Source organism: Miniopterus schreibersii, assembly GCF_964146895.1.
Source record: "Miniopterus schreibersii genome assembly, chromosome: Y".
Classification (NCBI taxonomy): domain Eukaryota; kingdom Metazoa; phylum Chordata; class Mammalia; order Chiroptera; family Miniopteridae; genus Miniopterus; species Miniopterus schreibersii.
In genome coordinates, this window is record NC_138120.1 from 14,505,212 (window position 1) to 14,528,820 (window position 23,609).

Here is a 23,609-nt window from a genome sequence, read left to right on the forward strand (position 1 = left end):
TCCTCAATAATATCATTTGGTGGGAAAATACTGCATCTGCTGTTTGAGTGTGAGAAGGAATTGCCAGCAGCCTTAAAACAATCATTTGTAAATAAGAAATCAGTCACCTTTCTACAAATGTGAGAATGCAGTTACAGCATCTCCAATAAGATCACTTGTGGAGAAAATGCTGTCACCTGGCATTCGGGCATAAGAATGCATTGCCTGCGTTCTCAGTAAAATCCCTTGGTAAAAGAAAGTGGCCACCTTGTGGACAGATGTGGGAATGCATTGCCAGCACAACCAAAGTAATCCTTTGGTGGAAAAATGTGGCCTCTTGTTTGAGAGACTGAAGAATGCCTTGCCAGCATCCCCAATAAAATCATTTTGTGGAAAAGTACTTCTATCGGGTGTTGGACGAATGTGCTTCCAGCACTCCCCAAACGGTACTTGTGGTGAAAGTATTGCCACCTATTGGACAAAAGTGAAAGTGCCACACCAGTATTCCCAATATAATCATTTGGGGAAAGTAGGGTCAATGGCTGTTAAAACATGAGAATGCCTTTTCAACATCCGCAAAATAATCACATTTGTGGAAAATATAGCCAAGCCTTGTACAAACTTGAGACTGAGTTTTCAACACCCCCAATAATATAATTTTGTAGTAAAAATGCTTCCACAAACGTGTTAGAGAAACGTGGGAAAGCATTGCCAGTGTCCCAAACAGAATTCTTTGGTGGAAAAATGCTGCCACCTCATGTTTCAGCTCCAAAATGCATTGCCAATTTCCCCAAAATGGGACAGTGGAGGGAAAATGCAGACAGCTGTAGAAAAAAGGTGGGAATGCCTTGCCAGCATCCTCAGTAAAAGTACTTTGTGGGAAAATTCTGCCACCTCTGGAAAAGCGTGAGAATACACTTTCAGAACATTCCTGGTATTCACTAGTGGAATATTGATGCCAACTGATACATATAGAACCATTGCAAGCATCTCCAAAGAAATCAGGCGGTAAAATAATTCTGCCGCCTGCTTGACGCACATTATAGCTTCCCTTGTCAGCATCGCCAATAAAATCTCGTGGTGGACAAATGCCGCCACCTGGTGGACGAACGAGAAACTGAATCTTCTGCATCTCCACAAGCATCCCAAATATTATCCTCAGTTGGAACAATACTGCCACCTGGTGGGTAAACGTGAGAATGCACCCACAATTTCATCAACGGATTCATTTTGTGGAAAATGTTTTCACGTGGTGAACGGAAGTGTGAATGCTTTTCCAGCATCCCCAATAAAATTACTCGTGAAATCATGCCGACACCTGGTGGAAAAGTGTGAGAATGCATTGCCAGCATCCCCAGAACAATCGTTTGTAAGAATCTTTGTGCCAAAAATATTCTGGACAAAGGTAAGAATTCAGAGTGAGCATCGGCAATAATACCATTTGAGGAGAAAAATGCTTCCACCTGCTGTTTGAGCATGAGGATGCCAAGGCTGAGGCTGTTCTGGAACCACTTGCCTCTACTGATCATCACAACCACCATATATTTCCATAAGTGTCTCCTTATTCCTCCACAGGTCATCCTGAGAACACTGCCCGTTATAAACGGGTGTGGAGGCACATGTTGAACACAGGGCTGGTGGAAACTTAAGAGATCCCACTGGCGGCAGTGACCCATTTTACAGATTGGGGATTATTCAGTATTCTTTAGTAATACTCAGAGGAGACGATAGGAGGTTTGTTGTGTTCAGGGGACCTTCCACACTGTGAGATAAATAGCAGGGACTGTCCATTTTACTTCAAAGAAGAGTCGTGCACATGAGAAGCTTTCTCAGTGAAATATGTGTTTTCAAGCAAACATTGTTTCCCCTGCACAGGAAATAGGTGCAGAATGTCCCCGTGGGAAGGCATTGAGATGCGGAGACATCCAGAGTATGGCATGAAGTTAGAAGGATAAATTAAGAACAAGTACCGTGTCTGTGTGTCTGTCTGTCTGTTGTTTGTGCGTTCGTCTGCGCCTTACGATTGACTGCCTGGGAATGAACGACCAGTCCCTGGGAGGGCTGGGCTTTACAGTTACAGAAGTGGGTAAGTTCTGATTTGGGATAGTATCAGAAGCCAGAATCCTTCCTGTGTGTTGGAGGTTGTGGAGGGGGAAGAATTAAGAGAAAACCCATTACATTAGGTCTTAAGGATATACCGAGGGAGATACGGTAGTTCAAGGAAAGGACCTTGGGAGCAAGGGCCTACATGTCCAATGCTCACTACTAAAGGATGATGGATTTGCAAAAATCCTCCCTGTAGGAAGTCAGCTCACACACTGACAGTGGGGGACCTGGGAGACTTCATTGGGAGACTTCAGAGCGTGTTTCACAGTTGAACAAAATGCACTCTCTGGAAGTAGGAGTACACTGTAGTTTGCTGAGAGAATCAGCCCCTGAGCTTCCTGTTGTGAACCACATTTAGCAAGTGGGGGAATAAAGTGCAGGGAGGGACTGTGGGGAAGGAGCGAAGGCATGTGGGAAGGCTATTAAGCTCATTTGGTGAAGAATCCCCTGTTTGAAGGGTAAATTATCAGGGGGACAATGAGAAGTAGGCTGAAGGAAGAGCTGTTGGTGGAGGAAAAGTATCATGAGTTTCTACAAGAGCCAGACTGGGTGCAGTGGGAGGAGAAGGAATTGACTGAGGGGGAATTAATTGGCAGGGAGCAGTTTGTCCTGGGTGAGAGGATGTCATAAAGGTTGTGACAGTGGTGGTTGATGTTGAGACTGAGGCACAGGCAGACACAAAACATGCAAAGAAGTGCCAGTGGAGCAGGTACCTGAAGAAGACAGGCTAAGTGGGAAGTGCACCTGGTCTCCACTGGAGGTTCTCTAGGCCCTTCACTTAGAGATGTAGCCAGTGAACTTGGAAGTTAGCAGAGCCTTCTGTTGACCTAAAGCCCAGTACCTGGCAGAGGCAGCAGCCCTGTTTAGAATTGAAAAGCACAAACATTCGGTTCATTGCCAGATGCTGGGTCAATGGTGTATCCTTGACAGAAGGGAACACAATATGCCTGCCCTAGTGCACGAGAAATGTATCAGTGGGGATAGGTGGCTCAGAAACAAATAGAAGCATTGGAGTGAAGCTCAGGATAGTGGCAAAAGACTGATCCAAAATCTCACAGACACGCTTTTATCTCACCAGTATCACAAAAACCCTTTCTGGGGCTGCAGGAGCACAGTCTCAAATCAGACTCATGCGAAGAACAAGGGCCATTGACTCTACACAGCTCTATATCACACAGGTTCTTCGTGGGGTAAGGCTGCACCTTAGAAGGTCTGCATGTCCAAGTCCTTTGTATATCCAAGTCAGTTAGGGGAATGAGTGAGTCATGTCCAGAAACAAAGGTTCCAGTTAACCCCTCAGCAGGCAAGCATGCAGGGGAGGTCAAAGGATGTCAGGAAAGAGAGTGTGCCTGTGTGTGTATAGACACATGAAGGCCTCAAGAGCTACTGTGCTCCTTTTCTGCATCTTATGGAGAAGGAGTGGGGCTAGAGGAGAGAGGGGTGTGACCAGGCCAAGCTGTTTTAAGGATCTGCTCCTTTTTTTAGCCGTTTCATGTTCAGCTTGCAATGTGCAGGCTTTTTGACCCACTGCAGTTTCTCAACCATCTGGAATTGCCTTTCACGATCAGTGACAAAGATGAAACCACGTTCAGTCATATGATCAATTTGACTGTCAGGATGTGCAGACATGCCTGCGGAGGCAGGGGGTTTGTGAAGAAAACCTACCCTGTAGGAAGGAAAAGGCATGTGTTCTGGAATAATTTATCACCACCAACTGCATCCACATCTTTTTCCCAGGTGAAGGAAGCCAGGTATGCCAGTAGTGGCTGCAAGACTGTGCTGCTCTTTCACAACAACCCCTAATCGACGATACTGTGACTGTGAAGGATCCTCTCATAACAATCACAGGAGAGAGGAGGCTCCCTGCGTGGCCTGCAGCAAGAAGTGAGTCAAAGTTGGAAGGTGAAAGGTTCCTTTCCAAATACTCTTAAAGCTACAAGATACAGGATCACCCTTCCACTCACTTTCAGTGGTACCCGCAGTATGACTGACAGGCCTACAACTGCAGGCAGGAGAACCGCAGCATTCACTTCTTCAACTGCTTCTCTGACCACAATGTTGTGGGATCTGACAGGACTGCTTAGATGGGTCTTTCCAGGAAATGTCATTAGAGAGCTTGGTGTGTTCCCCTGTTATTTTGGGTTTGTCGTTCGATCCCTGCTCTCTGCTGTGGAGCCCGTTTTTCCTTACCAGATCAACAGTGAAAACTATGTGTGGATGTTGGTATCAGGAGAGGGGACATAGGTGAGGACAGATGAAGAGAAATCAACTTCTCACTCTCCTTTGAATTGCCAGGTGCCTGGGACATTATTTTCTCACATGAACACACTGAAGCTGGGAGGAAAGCAACCCGTGACATCATGTCATCAGGGTATCAGGATGAGACTGGAAGTTTGGAGCAATGGAGTGCTAAGCTTTTTCACTTGGGGGAGGCTGAGGGATGATGAAGTCATGTGAATTTCCACTGTCACTCAGAATGAAAATAGATTCATTGACAGACTCCTCTCATCCTGAAACCCAGGCCACCAAGCCCACCCTCAGGACCACCTACTATGCATTAAATAGAGGCCCCCATTATGTGCTTCCTACAGCACTCTTCATAATTTTCTAGGATTTCTCTTCATGCAAATACTGAGGCTGCTGTTCCACAGCTTCCCTCCATTGATCATCACAACCACCATGTATTTCCTGAATTGTATCACTGGCGGTCCTGGGTATACTGCCCAGGATAGTGTGGTTGAGGTGGGAACTGTTGAATGCCTGGCTTGGGGAAACGGAAGAATTTCCAGTTGTGACAGGTTTTGGCTTGACATGCTTATTAAAAACTTTTGGTTAATCCTCAGAGGAGTTGATACCATATTTGTTGTCTTAAGTGCATGTATTTAGCGTGTGAGAAATATAGGAGGGACCTTCCAATATAAGTAGTGCACATGAGAAGCTTTTGGAGATTAAAAGGTGTTTCAAGCAAAGATTCTTTTCCTGCATAGAAATTAGGTGCAGAATGTCCCTGTGGAAAGGCATTCAGCCATGGATACATGCAGCACATGGAATAAATGGCAAGATAAAGCAAGAGCATCTAATGTGCCTGTTTATGTATTGTTTGCATGACAATGGACTCTCTGAATTTCCTTTGCCTGCGAATGCCTGGTCTTTACAATTGCAGAAGTGGCTAAGTTGTGTTTTGTGATGGTATCAGAAGCCAGAATTTTCCTGTGTGTGCTTGAGGCTGTGTAGGATTGTGAAATAAGTGAAAGTTCAATAAGTTGAGTTTACCGTTTTCCCTTGGGATAGAAGGGAGTTCAAGAAAAGACCTTGTGTGCAAGGGCTGGAATTAGCAGTGCTCGGTTCTAAAGGATGATGCGTTTGCAACAACCTCGCTTTAGGAAGTCAGCTCGCACATTGACAGGAGGCTACCAGGTCGGGGGCCTTGCGTGAATTTCACAGTTGAACCTGGTGTCCTCTCTAGAAGTATGAGCATACTGCATTTTTCTGTTAGAATCAGCCTTTTGGAAGGTTGGGACATAGGTGCATGTTGTGACTGGTTAAGCATGAGAATCCATTACCAGCATCACGAAAGAAATGACATTTTGAGGTAAATGACATTTTGGGCATACCTGAGCAGGCCTACCGTGCATGCCCAATGAAATCATTTGGTGGAAAAGTGCTGCCACCTGGTGGAGAAACGAGAGAATGCAGTGCTATCATTCCCAGTGAAACACCATGTGAAGCCATGCTGCCATCTCGTGGACATGTGTGGCTATGCATTGCCAGCCTTCTCGGTCACTTTATTTGTAAAGAAAAGCAGAGAATCAAATCAAATCATTTGGTGGACAAATACTGGCACCTTGTGCACAAGTTGAGAATGCACTGCCAGCATCTCCGATACAATAATTTCATGGAAGAGTGCTGGCTCCAGATAGACAAATAGGAGAATACATTGCCAGCATCCCCAGTACTTTCACTGGTGAGATTATGGTGCCATTTGCTGCACAGTTGAGAGAATGAGTCACCAGGAATCACAATAAAATCACGTGGGGTGAAATGCTGCATCAACATGGACATTTGTAGGGACGCATTGCCAGAATCTCCCTAATAAATCACTTGTGAGATCATGCTGACATCTTTAGGATAAGGCTGAGAATGCAGTGCCAGCATGCCCAATAATCTGATATGGTGGTAAAACGCTGCCACCTGGTGGAAATTCGTGCAAATGCGTTGTGGACATCCGCAATAAAATCATTGCTAAAAAATGGCGCTGCACCTGGTGTTTGGCCGTGGCAATGCATTCCCAACATCTCCAAAACATCATATGTGAATACAATGCTTCCCCCTCTTAGACAAATGTTAGATTGCATTTCCAGCATCCATAATAAAATCATTTGGTGGAAAAATACTGTCAGAAAGAGAGCTAAGATGTGGGAAGTGAGTGGGGATATTATGTACGTTCTGGGAAGAATGCCCTCCTAAAAGGGCAAATGACCAGGAGGACAATGAGAAGTAGAGTAAGCCACAGACAACAATCACACACACAGCATCCACACCGACACACACAAACACACAAGCACAGGCATGTATTTGAAGTTGTGTTGGGAAATCATTGAACTATTTCGTCCAGCCAGTACAACTTGCACATTAGTGACATTTTTACAATTCCTCATATGCAAATCGCCTCCTGTGGCCTGGCCAGATTGGATGAGTTGTTGAGCTTCAACCAAAGATTCAGAAAACTGTTTTTGAATTCCCCTTCAGGGCACATGCCTGTCTTGCAGGTTGATCTCCGCAGCGGGCCTTATGGCAGAAATCTGGTCAATAACTCATAATTGATGATTTAATCTCTCTGTCTTCCTTTCCCTTCAGATCAATATTTCAGATCAATAAAATATGAATAAATAAAAAAAGGCGCCTTTGAACTCGATCGTTCATTTACTGGGTTCTTTCAGAACAAATCCTTTTTGAGCAACAAAGTTATCTTTGAGCAATGTCACATCATCCTTCCTACTGATCACTGAATGTCAAGGTGAGGATGGTAGAGGGAGTTTGAAAGAGGGAAGGACAGAGAGAACATGATAATGGGAAACTGAAAGAAAATGACTCTTCCTAAAAAAATTGGAATGAGCCACTTTCTTGGCCAATGCTCTGCTGAGCATTCAACTCTGCCAGAATGAAGGCCAGAGTCCCCTCCAGCTTCAGTGCTCCCCTTTGCTTGTAGCTTCATTTCAGATATTCCACTTACCCGGAGACCTTATACTGCACTCGGGCATTGGTCCCTGTGAGATTCACCAGGGGTCACTGGGGAAAAGTGGGAAATTGGTACAGAAAACAGATTCGGAAGTAGCAAATGTGATTAGCCTTGAGCAGGAGCACAGCGGGCAGCAAAGGCAGGGAAGCAGCAGATGTGAAGACAGAACGTGGATTTCCTCGGGCATATTTGTCTCAAGGTAACAAGCCTATACACCAGGGCGTCCAGTGAGGGTCAGAGCAGTGTAGGGTGTTGCCCACTGTCTTCTCACTGATTGGAAGACATTTCAGGCGCCCACCAGCTCAGGGGCTCTAGGGTAGTGATGAGCAGCTGTTTGGGTACATGGTGCACAGATCACTGGCACATTTACAGAGGCCCAGTGTGAGGGAACTTTCCACAGCTAGGACCCCGATCAGGGACTTGGGGACAGCATGCAAACTGTACTCCACAAGCTTTGCAGTCCCTGTGCTTGCACCACCTGCTTCTTCACACCACCTGGTTCAGGGTCCAGGCCTGGTAGAAAGGCAAGGAGATTTGGAGAGAGCTGGGCTCATCAGGCCTCTTGGGTCCTCAATTTGCCGCTAGAATTCCTTCACAGGCTATGGAAGTTCTGGCAACCAAGTGTGCTGCAGGGTTTTACTCTCTGCAGGACAGAGCATGTGGGATGGCTCAGGATGCTTTTATGTTCATGTTGGTGCAGGAAGGTGATGATGCCCAGGAGGTAAGGGCAGAGGCTTTGCTGAGTAGAGAGCTGTGGCTGAATAGAGAAGATTTCATGCAAGTGGTGGAGATTGTGGCTCGGATCACATTTTTGCTGCCCGTGAGGAGGAATGGCCATATCTTGAGTTGGGTAGGGAGGAGGATGTGCTTACAGAAGAGCAGTTTTGGCAGGATAACTAGAGTGACATGCAGCAGTGGACAGAGTGTGAGGACCACCAGGAGGCAAAGGAGGAGGGCCAGGAGGTGGAATTGGTGGCCCAGAGGAGTGTGTCCCATAGGAGGGGAGGAGCCTTCCCCAATTCCAGTTATCACCAAATCACCTCATCAGTAGCCAACTACTGTCCCTTGTGAAAAATGCCACCGCCTGCATTATTTCCTCCAATCCCGACCTAGCTTCGCTCTCACTACAGTCTCGGCTCTTAGAACCAGGGCATCACTTTCTGTATCAATGTGGAAATAAATGCATCCTGGGCCATCCCAGTTGCCCCAACCTCTAAGGAGCAATCAGCCTGTGGTGCACTGGGTGGCTGGAGGATTTCTACCCCCAGAAGGCCCCCTAGTGGCATTCAGATGACCCAAGGAGCCTGAGGAGCTCCGCTGTCTCCAAACACAGCCTGACCTGCTACGTGATCCTCGTCCTGAACATGGTGGTTCCAAGAAGAATGTGGTGCAATTACAGGGTTGGAGAGCATGTGGAGTTCATTGAGCATACTTACCAGTGTCTGCATCTTGGTCTTTGCTTTGTTGTGCTTTGTATCTCTGCACTTGTGTGTAATCATTTTTGAAGTGAGCAAAAACAATTCAGTGCTGATCTAGTCCATAGCTTTGTTTTCCGTACTTGCCTCATGAAACACCTCTTCCCATCAGTGAGATGACAATGGTTGTCACTATTCAAAGCCTCCCCTCATTCAGTCCCATGTTATATTTTCCTCACAGTGGGCTCAAACAATCCCGAGGAGGCTCATCTTCTAAACTTGCATGTGTTGCTTTTCCAGGTATAACCTCCTCCTGGGCTCCTGCTGTTTAGACTCCACTCCATTAATTTTCACACTGATGCCCTGTGCCCGTGATGAAATAGCCAAGAGAGTGGGTCATTATCTCTGTTCTTCAGCCACTGTCTTTCTGTCTTCAATTTCTGTACTCCCAGTCTCTTATTCTTTATCTTCTCCACCTGGTGAGACAATGACTTGTTAGCATTGGGAGGCATGTGTTCTCACAGTGTATTGAGTGATCTAGAGAGCCGGAAAGTGCCACAAACGGTTTCATGTAGTGTGAGCACTGGGGTATTACAGTAGCAAGTAGGTATTGGGAGCCCAGCAGATTAAAAAACGTAGAGTGTGAGCCATGGGAGTGTCACAGTGGTGAGTGGGAAGTGAGAGCCATGCAATGTCATATGGGACTATGGGAATGTGTGGCTATGTGGTGTCACATTAGAATGTGCAGCCTGTGAGCTAAGTGGTGACAGAGTAGTGTGTTCATTTGGAGACCCGAAGTGTCCCAGTAGTGTGTTGCAGGGGGAGTCATGTACGTGGCACAGTGAAATGTGGTTAGTGTTATGCCTGTGTGGGCAGTGTGGAATGTGCACACTGGAATTACTGAAAGTATCAGTGTTGTGTGGGTAATTGGAATCCTGGGTTAGCACAGTTGAATATGGATGGAGGAATGCTGGAGTGTTACAGTGGAATGTGTGCTGTGGAAGCAGTGTGTTGTCCTTGTGTAGTATGGACAGGGTGCACCCTCGATTGTCTCTGTGGAGTTTAAACTTTGTAGCACAAGAGAGGTCAGAGTAGGAAGAAGGTAGTGGGAACCCAGAAATACACAAAAGAGTATCATGAATGAGAGCCCTGAACATTTCATAGTGGAATGAGCACAGTGAGTTCACTCAGGCATAACAGTTTTGTTTTCATGTCAGAAAATTTAGGTGAGCCATTGGAGAATGTGCTGTGGGATCAAAAAGGGAAACAGGGAATGTAGGCTGTGAGAACCCAGCAGTGTAATATTGGAGAGAGGGTGTCATGAGCTCTGGAGTGTTAGAGTGACGTGTTGGCTATGGAAACAATGGGAACCTGTGGGTGTATAATGCAATGCGGGCATTGGGAGGGGTGTGGTATCACAGTGGAATGTGCGTAGTGGGAGCCCTAGGTTATCAAAGTTGGTTTGGTCACTGGCATTTCTGGTGTGCCAAATTAGAGTGCATGTAGCAGGAGTGTGGCAGGTATCACAATGGAGTGTGGGTGGTGGTAACTCTGTGCCCCTGTGGGTTATGAGCTATGGAAGAGCTGAGAGACAGAATGCAACATGGGCTGTAGGAAGATGAAGGTTCAAAATCATAGTTTCGCAGTGGGATTGCTCATGGTGTGAAAGTGAAATGAGGACAGTTTTCACCCTGATGTGTCAAGGTAGAGTGTGAGCCTGGGAGATTTACGGAGTCCCATTAGAGATTGGAAGTGGAATCCTTGGGTGTCAAAATGGATTCTGTACAGTGGGAACATATAATTTTGAAAGTAGCGTGTTACCAGGGAGACGTGTAAGGCTGTCACTCTGAAATATGGCCTGTGCTATAAATAGGTTTTCACAGTTAAGAAGGGTGGTGGGACCAATGTGGTGTCACAGTGAAGAATGGATCATGTGATACCTGGTGTTGTCAGAATGGAGTGTGGGCAGTGAGAGCCATGGGCTGACACAGTGAAATGTGTGCCCTGAAGTCCAGAAGGTGTCAATGGAGAGCTTGTGTAGTGTAACAGGTGGGGCATCACAGTGGAAATGTGGTATTTGTATGCCAGCATATTCACAGTGGAGAGTGAGCCCTAGGAGACCTAGGGTATCACAGTGGTGTGTGGTAAGTGGGAGCCCTAAAATGTCATACTTGATTGTGGACAGTAGAGGCTCTAGGTGTCACAATAGAGTGCGGCCTGTAGGAACTCTGACGTTGTGAGAAAGTAGTGAGGGTAACTGGAGCCCTCTGTGTCAGAGCGGTGTGTTGGCAGTGATAAGCCTGGTTTGGCACAGAGCAAGTTTGACAGTGGGAGCCCTATGCCGGAAAGTCCAATGTAAGCATTGTTAGATCTGATTTCTAACAGCGAAGTGTGGGCATTGGAAGACTTGGGGTGTCATGATAGATAATGGGGTGCTGGAAATATTCAGTGTTGCACAGGTTTGTGGGCATGGAAAGGTAATGGTCATTGTGGAATGCGAGAGGGACAGCCCTATCATGTAGAGTGTGGGTAGTAGAATCCAAGGGATTCACAATGGAATATGGTCTTGGGAAACCTGAAGCCCTTAGAGAGGCATGAAAACATTGAGAGCCCTGGGGTATCACATTGGAGTATGAAATAGGTGCAGAATGCCCTGTGGTTTGTCATTCATACACCGAGACATCCAGAGCAGGCAATGAAATGGAAAGATATGTCAAGATCATCAACTGTGTCTGTCTCTGTGCTGTTTGTGCTTTAGTTTGAGCCTTACAGTTGGCTGCCATAGAATTACTAGTCCCTGTGAGGGCCAGGCCTGTACAGTTGTAGAAGTGGTTATGCTTGTGATGGTATTAGAAGACAGAATTCTTCCTGTGTGACCACTCTGTGGACAAGGAGGAAATAAGAGAAAGTCAATCACACTGGATCTTGCAGTTTGACTTAGGGAGATAATGTAGTTCAAGGAAAGGACCTTGGGATCATGGGCATAAATGTCCAGTTTTGGGTCCTAAACGATGATGGATTTCTAAGTATCCTCCCTGTAGGGAGTCGGTCACACATTAGGAACAGGCAACAAGGTGGGAGACTTCACAGTTGAACCAAAGTCCCTCTCTAGAAGTATGACTGCACAGTGTTTTGCTGAATCATTCTCTGAGGCCCAAGATCCCAAGCGACATTTAGCAAGGGGTGGAATAAGGTGAACAGATAGCTGTGGGGAAGGGAGTCAAGGTTTGTGGGAAGTCATAAGTATATTAGGTTCATTTGGGGAAGAATCCACTACTGGAAGAGTAAATGAGCAGAGGGACAATAAGAAGCAGAGTGCGCCAAAGCCCTCACACACAACACACACAAGCACACACACACATGCACACACACACGCAGAGGCAAAGGCATGGACTTGAATTTGTGTTGGGTAATCTGTGAACTATGATGTCCACAGTCAGTACACCTTGCCCATTTTGGACACTTTTTACATTTCCTCAAATGGACATGGCCTCCTGTGAATATGATTGTTTATTGACTTTGTTCCTTCAGACCAAGCCCTTCTGCAACCAAGTAATCCTTAAGCAATATCAAATCATCCTTGCTACTGGTCACTGAAACCCAAGGACTGGACGAGAGAAAGTCAGAATGAGAGAAAGACCAAAAGGGCGAAAGCAATGGAAACAAATAAAAAGTTACTGATCTAAAAGCAGTCAGACTGAGACCTTATCTTGGCGGTAATAATCCTGATGATCCAACTCTACCAGAATGTAGGCTACAGTCCTCTCCAGCCACAGTTCTTCCCTTTGACTGTCACTTCAGTCTCAGATATCCCTTATACTGGAATAGCCTCTACTGCCCGGGCATTTCTCCCTGTGGCTATTACCAGGGGTCCCTGTGGATCTGTGGGAAGTGTTAAAGAAAACGAATTCTGAAGTGGGAAACGTGAGTTGCCTTAAGAAAGAGCCCACTAGACACCGAACTGAAGGAAACCTAAAGATGCTAAGGCAACATAGGACTTCCTCAGGAACGTTTCTCTACAGGTACAAGGCCCATACACTGAGGCTCACCGTGAGGGGCGGGGCTGAATACGATGATGCCTGCTATAGTCTCACAGTTTGGAAGAAATGTTTCAGAAGCCCAACAGCAAAGGGGAGCAAGTGCAAAGGGGAGCAAGTGGGGTGTCCAGGAACCTTTTCCACACTACATGCCCACATCCCAAGCCCCTGTCTGTAGACTCAGTGAGACCACACTGAGCACAGCAAGAACCCAAGAGCTGGGCTAAAGCAGTATCTTTGATGCTCTACAGGCATGAGCACAATGTGCCTGTGTAGTGGGACAGCATGGGGAGTGCTGTCCCACTTGCTTCTTTGCCACGCCCAGCTCAAGGCCAGAGCCGCAGCAAGTCAGGCTGGGGAACTAAAGGCCAAATAGTGAACCTCAGAGGTTTTGTTCCATGTACGTGGGGAAGAGATTTATCCCAGGACTCTTTTATGTTCCCATTGGTGCTGGATATTGTTGACTCCCAGGACGTCAGCACAGAGTAGTAAAGAGAGTAGAGCTGCATATTCAGGACCTCATGCAGGTGGGAGCATTTGTGGCTGGGGAGTAGAGCTTGTGGGCTGATGAGGATCTTTTGTTGTATATTGAGTTGGGGAACTGGCTGAACTGCAGCACGTGCTGGATAACCAGCATATGCTGGTTACAGCCTTGCCCAGAGGGTGAGGAGTACCGAGAGGATGGAGGAGGGACTGGAGAAGGAGTTGGAGGCACAGGAGCACTTTGTCCTTCATGGGGAGAGCCTGATGCAGACAGTGAGGCCAGTGGCAGGGTATGATATGTTTTTGGCAGGGGAGGAGGTCTTCCCAGATCCGAAGGTGGGGAGGCAGGAGAATCTGGACTCTGAAGAGCTGTGCGTGGGAGAAGAGGATCATCCCTTTCTGCAAAGGCCAGACAGGGAGTAGCAGTAGGAGGTGGTGGGGTTGCTTTTGGAGGAATTGTTTGGCAGGGAGGAATTTTTCCTGATTCGGGGGGATGTCCTAAGTCAGTGGAGGTGGTCATAGAGGCTCATCCTGAATCAGAGGCAGAAGCAAAAAAACACAGAGGAAGAGCCAGTGGAGCAGGAGCAGGCAGAGCCAGGGTTTCGTGGGAGTCCACCTGGTTGCCACTGGAGGAGCTCCATCCCCTTCTGCTAAAGATGGAGCCCATGAACCTGTAACCTGGTAGGCCATCTGTTGGCTCAATTGCAGGACATTGCAAAGGTGCCCGCCCTATTGAGATCTGAGAATTACCAACACTCAGCACATCCTTGCATTCTGGGCTACAGCGGTATCTTTGATGCTCTACAGGCATGAGCACAATGTGCCTGTGCTAGTGAAGGAGAGAGGTATCAGCGGGGATAGGTAGTTCAGAAAGAAAATATACACACTAGAATAAAGTTCAGGATAGTGAGCACAGTGTGATTTCAAGTTTTGCAGACACTCCTTTCTCTTGTAGGTAGCACTGAAACACTCCCCGAGGATTCAGGAACACAGTCGCAAATCAGAACAAGGGGCACTTACTCAACACAGCTCTATGTTGCATAGGTCTTTCTCGGAGTAATACTACACACTACAGGGTGTGTGTATGCCCACGACCTCCATCAGAGTCAGGAAAGCGTGATGTGCAACCACGTGTTACTGGTATTCCCACCCAAACCAGTAATACTATTTGTTGGGAAAATGCTGCCCCCCGGTGGGCCACCGTGAACGTGCACTGCAGGACCGCTCCAAAAATCATTGGATGGAAAAATAATGCCAACTGGTTGACAAATTGAAAACATTGAAGGAATCTTCAGTGAAATCGTTTGGTAAAATTATGCTGCCACGTGGCTGACAAACGTCAGAAGTCATTGCCAGCATGGCCAGGAAAATCTCATGACGATAAAAAGCTGCCACCTGGTTGGAAAACGCGAGAATGCATTTTCAGCATCCCCGTTGAAATCATTTGTAAGGAATGCTTCCATTTGTTCAACAAACGTGAGCATGCCTTTACAACGATATCGTTTGTAAGAGAAATATTGCCACCTGATGGAGATACATGGGAATGTATTTCCAGTATACTATAGCAAAATCACTTCTGAAAACATGCTGACATCTGGAGGAAAAGCTTGAGGATGCATTGCCAGCATCACCAATAAAAATCACTAGTTTAAGAAAAAGTTGCCACTTGGTGAACAAACCTGAGAATGCATTCCCCGCATCTCCAATAAAATTACGTGTGAAGTCAGGGCTCCACCTGGTGGACAAGTGTGAGTATGCATTGGCAGCATTCTCAGTAATTTAATTTGTGAAAAACTGCTGACATCTATGGGAAAGATTTAGAATGCATTTTCAACCACCTCAACAGAATCATTTGGTGGAAAAATGCTGCCACGTGTTAAAGAACATTGTAAACGCACTTCCAACATCCTCAGCAACATCCTATGTTAGCAAAGGTTGCTATTAGAGGAACGTGAGAATGTATTTCCCGCATCCCTCTGACATCACCATCTGCTGGACAAACTTTAGAATACACAGCCAGAACTCACCAGAATATCATTTGTTGGAAAAATTGTGCTACCTGATGTTCAAAGATGAGAATGCAAAGGCTGAGGCTGGCCTGTCACAACTTCTCTCTGACATCACAAAAATCGCTGACTTTTTTAAGGTTTAATTTAGTTCTAACCCAGCCATCCTAAGAACACAGCGCATCACAAAGGGATTGTAGTGGGACCTGTTGAGCACAGGACTGGCGAAAATTGAAGTAATCCCACTTGCAATGGTGATGGACTTTCTACTTTAGGGCCTTGATTGTTTATTGAATATTCCTTAGGAATGATCAGAGAGGAATAGACAAGGTTTGTTGTGTATCTCTGAGCTCCCACAGGGCAAGGTAAATAGGATGGATTGTCCACTTCACTTCTAATAAGAGTAGAACTCATGAGAAAAATTTTCAAGCAAATCTCTTTCTGGATGTGAAACAGGTGCAGAGTGTCCCTGTGGAAAGGCAATCAAACAAGGAAACATCCAGAGCATGGAAAGAAAAGGAAAGTTAAAGCAGGGTGATCAACTGTGTTTGGCTGTGAGTTTGTTCCTTAAGAAAGAGAAATCCAGAGCATTAAGTGTCTATCTGTTTTTTGTGGGTTGGATGGAACCTTACAATTGGTTGGCCGGGAACAACTAGTCTCTGTGAGAGCTAATCATATACAGTTGCAGAAGTGGGTAAGTAATGCTTTGGGATGGTATCAGAAGTCAGAATTCTTTCTGTGGGGTGGAGCCTTGGGTGGAGGAAGAAATAAGAAAAGTCCACTCAATTATTTCCTACTGTTTTACATACATAAGGATATAAAGTAGTTCAAAGAAAGGGCCTTGGGAGAAACAGCCTAAGTGTCCAGCGCTCATCCTAAAGGATGATGGATTTGCAGGCATCCTCCCTGCAGAAAGTCTGCTCACACATTGACAGCAGTCAACCAGGTGGATGAATAGATATTTGTTTCACAGTGAAACAAAAGCCCTATTGAAAAGTATGAGAGCACTGTATTTTGCTCAGAGAATCAGCCGGCAAGGCTTTGGATTCTGAACCATATCTAGAAAGCGGGGGAGGCACTATGGGGCCGGGAGCAAAGGCATGTGGGAAGACAGCCAGGATATTAGGTTCATTTGAAGAAGAATCTTATGCTGTAAGGGTAAATAAGCAGAGGGACAATAAGAATAAGTGTGCACCATATACCTCACACACAACACACACACACACACAGTGGAACACAACACAGAGGCACAGGCATGTACATGAAGTTGTGTTGGGCATTCTCTGAACCATGTTGTAAACAGTCAGGACACCTTGCCCAATTTTGAACCTTTTACATGTCCTCCAACGGAAATGCCCTCCTGTGAACATGACTGTTTCTTTGCTACATTCTTTGGGACCAGTCCTTCTGCAAACAAGTAATCTTTAAGTAATAGCAAGTCATCCTTGTTACTGGTCACTGAAGGCCCAGGCATGGTTAGAATACCGAGTATGATTGAGGGAAAGACAAACTGAACAAGAACCCTGGGAAACAAATAGAAAATAATTAATCTAAAGGCAGTCAGAGTGAGCACGTATCTTGGTCACTGTTACCCTGATCATTCAATTACACCAGAAAGGAGGCTACAGAATCCTCCAGCCACAGTCATTCCCTTAGTCTCAGATATCCCATATCCCACTAAAGACTCTAGCTAGAGACTCTGCTGCAAAAACGGTTTGTCCCAATAAATTTTACCAAGGGTCACTGTGGATCAATGGAAAAGTGGTACAGTAAACGGATTGTGTAGTGGGCAATGGCATTAGATGTGAGGAGCCTTGCAGTCAGTGAACCACGGGAAATCGGCAGATCAGAGGACATTAGGCAGGCTTCCTGAGGAGGGCTGGCCTCCGGGTGCAGGCCCCACACACGGGGCACACAGTGAAAGGCAAAAATGTGCCAGGTGATGCTCACTGTGGTCTCACTGATTGGAAGAGGTATTTCAGTGGCCCAACAGGTAAGGGGCTTGTTGGACTTGGCCAGGAGCTACTTCCCTCTGACATCCCGGTCTCTCCAGAACCTCCATGTAGGCCAAGTATGTGGGCACTGTGCACAGCAAGGAACCGTATTGGAACCTTTCCACAGGGAGAGCAGTGGTGTTCACAGTTCCTGAAGTTACCTTGATTTTCCCACATGGTTCTCGACACCACCTGTTTCAAGGTGACCGCCCAGTAGTAAATCAGGCTGTATTTAAAGGCAGCAGAGCTCAGGCCTCTTGGGTGCCACTAGGGGACCTTGAGGTGCTCGGGATCCTCTGGCCAGCCAACGTACCATCGGCCCGTTAATCCACACAATATGGGGCATGTGGGATGACCCAGGATGCTTTTATGTTCACTTTGGTGCAGGAAGATGATGATGCCAAGCAGGGAAAGGCAGAGGCAGTTATAAGAGAGAGCTGGGGCTAGAGATGGTGGACCAGAGTAGGTGGTGGAATTTGTGACTTGGGATCAAAAGTTGGAGGCCTGCAAGGAGTTTTGGCCTAATACTGAATTGTTGAGGGAGGAGGAGGTGCTGCTTAAAGAGTAGTTTGTGCCAAATGACCAGAGTGTGGTGGAGCACGGGTGGAGAGAACCAAGAGGAGGAGGAGGAGGAGTAGGGCCTGAAAGGAAAATGGTGGAAAAGGAGCACTTTGACCTGAAGGGACATAGCCTCCTAGAGGTAGTGCAGGCGGTGGGAGGCTATGGCATGTTTTTGGCCGTGGAGGAGGCCACCTGAGGTACGGTGGTGGGGAGTCAGGAGGAGCTGGTGGGTAAAGGATCATGAGTTTCTACGAGGGCCAGACAGGGAGGAGCAGTGAGGGGAGAAGGATTTGATTGAGAAGAAATAAATTGGGGGGCCTGGGGGGTAGGGAGGGAGTTTCTCTGTAGAAAGAGGACATCCTGAATGTAGTGGAGGTGCTGAGTGAGGCTGAGCCTGAATGAGGCAGAAGCAAATGTTCCAGAAGAAGAGCCAGTGGGGCAGGAGCAGTCATTGCCAGGTCAGTGGGAGGTGCACCTTGTTGCCACTGGAGGTGCACACAAAGACAAGTAGGACTGGTCCCTCTGCCATGTCCTCCACCTGATTCGACAGAAGGCTCTGCTTGCTTGCAAGTCCATATTCTCCATCTCTAACTTATGTGCCTGGAGCACCTCCAGTAGGCATCAGGTGCACTGGTCGACAAATATGAAAATGCATGGCGAGCATCCCCAACAAAATCATGAGCTAAAAAATGCTGCCAACAGATGCTTGAGCATGACAATTCATTGCCAGTATCCCCCAAATAATAAGTTTTTGGGAAAATTTTGCCACCTATGAAAAAAATTAAGAATGCAGTGCCAGCATGCCCAATAAAATCATACTGGGGAAATCCTGCCTTCTGGTTGACAAGTGCAAGAATGGCTGAGTAGCATCTCCCATGAAATTATTTGATTAAAAATGCTGTCCTCTGTGGACAATCGTGAGAATACATTGCCAACATCCCCAGTAAGGTAATTTGTACAGAAATACTGCCACTTCTCAGAGAAGCCTGAGAATGTATTGTCAGAATCACCAATAAACCTCTCTGTTGGCAAAACGCAAAAGGGTGAGAATGCATTGATAGTATCCCCAATCCAATCATGTGGTTGAAAACTACTGCGACGTCATGTAGAGACCTGAGACTGCCTTGCAGGCATCCTCAATTAAATCATTTGGGGCGAAACGCTGCCACGCATCCCCGCAAAAAACTTTCTCTGGGGACAAATGCTGCCAACTGTGGGACAAACGTGAGCATCCATTGTCAGCCCTTGTAAAAGTATTTGGTTGAAAAAATGCTGCCACTTTGAGTATAAGGTGATAATGTATTTCTAGCATCTCTCGAAAAAAACGTTTCATGAGAAATTACCTGACACTGTGTACAAACGTGAGAGAGCATTCCCTGCATTCCCAATAAAAACACTTGTTTTAAAAATGCTGCCACCTTGTGGAGTTAAGTGAGAGAGCATTAAACGTATCCCCTTTAAAAAAAAACTTGGTGGAAATATTCTGCCACCTGGCGGACAAGGTGAAGCATGCATTGACTGCATCCCCAACAAAATCACTCTTTGAGAAAAAGGCCACCGGGTGTTAACGACTGTATGAATGATTTCCCAGAATCCCCAATGAAACCCCTACAGAGATCAAGATGCCAACTGGTGGAGAAGGGTGAGAATGCATGTTCTGGACTCACAATAAAGTGATTTGGGCAGAAAATTCTGATAGGCAATGTCCACGTGTGAGAATTCAAAACCAACATCCACACCCACACACACACAATATCACTTTAGGGGAAAACTGTGGCCAATAGTTGGACAAATGTGAGAATGTACTGCCAGCAGCAATAAAATCGCTTGGTGGAAAAATTCCGCAACTGGCCGAACAAACGTAAGAATGCATTATCAGCATACCGAACAAAATCACTTGTGATGTCAAGGAGCCAACTGGTGGACAAGCGTGAGAAACCATTGCCTTTATGTGCAATAATACCATTTAGTGGAAAAATGTGGGCTCGTCGTATAGACTTTACAATGCATTGCCAGCAGCCCCAATAATATCAGTTGTTGGAAAAAGGCTGCCACATGTTTGACAAGTGTGAGAATGCATTGCCAGCATCCTCGTGAAAATCCCTTCTGAGATGATGCTGGCTGCCAAATGGCGGACACATGTGAAAATACATTGCCAAGATTCACAATGAAAATCTCTTGTGGCAAAATGCCCTTATCTTGCCGGCTTGTGTGAGTGTTCATTGCCAGCATCCCCAGTGAAATCACTTGTGGGAAAATGCTTCCACCTATTGGACAAAAGTGAAAATGCATCGCCAGAAGCCCCAGTGAAATGACTTGGTGGAAAATAGCTGGCACTTGTCCTCCAAGGATGAGCATGCAGTGCCAGGATCCTCAATAATATCATTTGGTGGGAAAATACTGCATCTGCTGTTTGAGTGTGAGAAGGAATTGCCAGCAGCCTTAAAACAATCATTTGTAAATAAGAAATCAGTCACCTTTCTACAAATGTGAGAATGCAGTTACAGCATCTCCAATAAGATCACTTGTGGAGAAAATGCTGTCACCTGGCATTCGGGCATAAGAATGCATTGCCTGCGTTCTCAGTAAAATCCCTTGGTAAAAAAAAAGTGGCCACCTTGTGGACAGATGTGGGAATGCATTGCCAGCACAACCAAAGTAATCCTTTGGTGGAAAAATGTGGCCTCTTGTTTGAGAGACTGAAGAATGCCTTGCCAGCATCCCCAATAAAATCATTTTGTGGAAAAGTACTTCTATCGGGTGTTGGACGAATGTGCTTCCAGCACTCCCCAAACGATACTTGTGGTGAAAGTATTGCCACCTATTGGACAAAAGTGAAAGTGCCACACCAGTATTCCCAATATAATCATTTGGGGAAAGTAGGGTCAATGGCTGTTAAAACATGAGAATGCCTTTTCAACATCCGCAAAATAATCACATTTGTGGAAAATATAGCCAAGCCTTGTACAAACTTGAGACTGAGTTTTCAACACCCCCAATAATATAATTTTGTAGTAAAAATGCTTCCACAAACGTGTTAGAGAAACGTGGGAAAGCATTGCCAGTGTCCCAAACAGAATTCTTTGGTGGAAAAATGCTGCCACCTCATGTTTCAGCTCCAAAATGCATTGCCAATTTCCCCAAAATGGGACAGTGGAGGGAAAATGCAGACAGCTGTAGAAAAAAGGTGGGAATGCCTTGCCAGCATCCTCAGTAAAAGTACTTTGTGGGAAAATTCTGCCACCTCTGGAAAAGCGTGAGAATACACTTTCAGAACATTCCTGGTATTCACTAGTGGAATATTGATGCCAACTGATACATATAGAACCATTGCAAGCATCTCCAAAGAAATCAGGCGGTAAAATAATTCTGCCGCCTGCTTGACGCACATTATAGCTTCCCTTGTCAGCATCGCCAATAAAATCTCGTGGTGGACAAATGCCGCCACCTGGTGGACGAACGAGAAACTGAATCTTCTGCATCTCCACAAGCATCCCAAATATTATCCTCAGTTGGAACAATACTGCCACCTGGTGGGTAAACGTGAGAATGCACCCACAATTTCATCAACGGATTCATTTTGTGGAAAATGTTTTCACGTGGTGAACGGAAGTGTGAATGCTTTTCCAGCATCCCCAATAAAATTACTCGTGAAATCATGCCGACACCTGGTGGAAAAGTGTGAGAATGCATTGCCAGCATCCCCAGAACAATCGTTTGTAAGAATCTTTGTGCCAAAAATATTCTGGACAAAGGTAAGAATTCAGAGTGAGCATCGGCAATAATACCATTTGAGGAGAAAAATGCTTCCACCTGCTGTTTGAGCATGAGGATGCCAAGGCTGAGGCTGTTCTGGAACCACTTGCCTCTACTGATCATCACAACCACCATATATTTCCATAAGTGTCTCCTTATTCCTCCACAGGTCATCCTGAGAACACTGCCCGTTATAAACGGGTGTGGAGGCACATGTTGAACACAGGGCTGGTGGAAACTTAAGAGATCCCACTGGCGGCAGTGACCCATTTTACAGATTGGGGATTATTCAGTATTCTTTAGTAATACTCAGAGGAGACGATAGGAGGTTTGTTGTGTTCAGGGGACCTTCCACACTGTGAGATAAATAGCAGGGACTGTCCATTTTACTTCAAAGAAGAGTCGTGCACATGAGAAGCTTTCTCAGTGAAATATGTGTTTTCAAGCAAACATTGTTTCCCCTGCACAGGAAATAGGTGCAGAATGTCCCCGTGGGAAGGCATTGAGATGCGGAGACATCCAGAGTATGGCATGAAGTTAGAAGGATAAATTAAGAACAAGTACCGTGTCTGTGTGTCTGTCTGTCTGTTGTTTGTGCGTTCGTCTGCGCCTTACGATTGACTGCCTGGGAATGAACGACCAGTCCCTGGGAGGGCTGGGCTTTACAGTTACAGAAGTGGGTAAGTTCTGATTTGGGATAGTATCAGAAGCCAGAATCCTTCCTGTGTGTTGGAGGTTGTGGAGGGGGAAGAATTAAGAGAAAACCCATTACATTAGGTCTTAAGGATATACCGAGGGAGATACGGTAGTTCAAGGAAAGGACCTTGGGAGCAAGGGCCTACATGTCCAATGCTCACTACTAAAGGATGATGGATTTGCAAAAATCCTCCCTGTAGGAAGTCAGCTCACACACTGACAGTGGGGGACCTGGGAGACTTCATTGGGAGACTTCAGAGCGTGTTTCACAGTTGAACAAAATGCACTCTCTGGAAGTAGGAGTACACTGTAGTTTGCTGAGAGAATCAGCCCCTGAGCTTCCTGTTGTGAACCACATTTAGCAAGTGGGGGAATAAAGTGCAGGGAGGGACTGTGGGGAAGGAGCGAAGGCATGTGGGAAGGCTATTAAGCTCATTTGGTGAAGAATCCCCTGTTTGAAGGGTAAATTATCAGGGGGACAATGAGAAGTAGGCTGAAGGAAGAGCTGTTGGTGGAGGAAAAGTATCATGAGTTTCTACAAGAGCCAGACTGGGTGCAGTGGGAGGAGAAGGAATTGACTGAGGGGGAATTAATTGGCAGGGAGCAGTTTGTCCTGGGTGAGAGGATGTCATAAAGGTTGTGACAGTGGTGGTTGATGTTGAGACTGAGGCACAGGCAGACACAAAACATGCAAAGAAGTGCCAGTGGAGCAGGTACCTGAAGAAGACAGGCTAAGTGGGAAGTGCACCTGGTCTCCACTGGAGGTTCTCTAGGCCCTTCACTTAGAGATGTAGCCAGTGAACTTGGAAGTTAGCAGAGCCTTCTGTTGACCTAAAGCCCAGTACCTGGCAGAGGCAGCAGCCCTGTTTAGAATTGAAAAGCACAAACATTCGGTTCATTGCCAGATGCTGGGTCAATGGTGTATCCTTGACAGAAGGGAACACAATATGCCTGCCCTAGTGCACGAGAAATGTATCAGTGGGGATAGGTGGCTCAGAAACAAATAGAAGCATTGGAGTGAAGCTCAGGATAGTGGCAAAAGACTGATCCAAAATCTCACAGACACGCTTTTATCTCACCAGTATCACAAAAACCCTTTCTGGGGCTGCAGGAGCACAGTCTCAAATCAGACTCATGCGAAGAACAAGGGCCATTGACTCTACACAGCTCTATATCACACAGGTTCTTCCTGGGGTAAGGCTGCACCTTAGAAGGTCTGCATGTCCAAGTCCTTTGTATATCCAAGTCAGTTAGGGGAATGAGTGAGTCATGTCCAGAAACAAAGGTTCCAGTTAACCCCTCAGCAGGCAAGCATGCAGGGGAGGTCAAAGGATGTC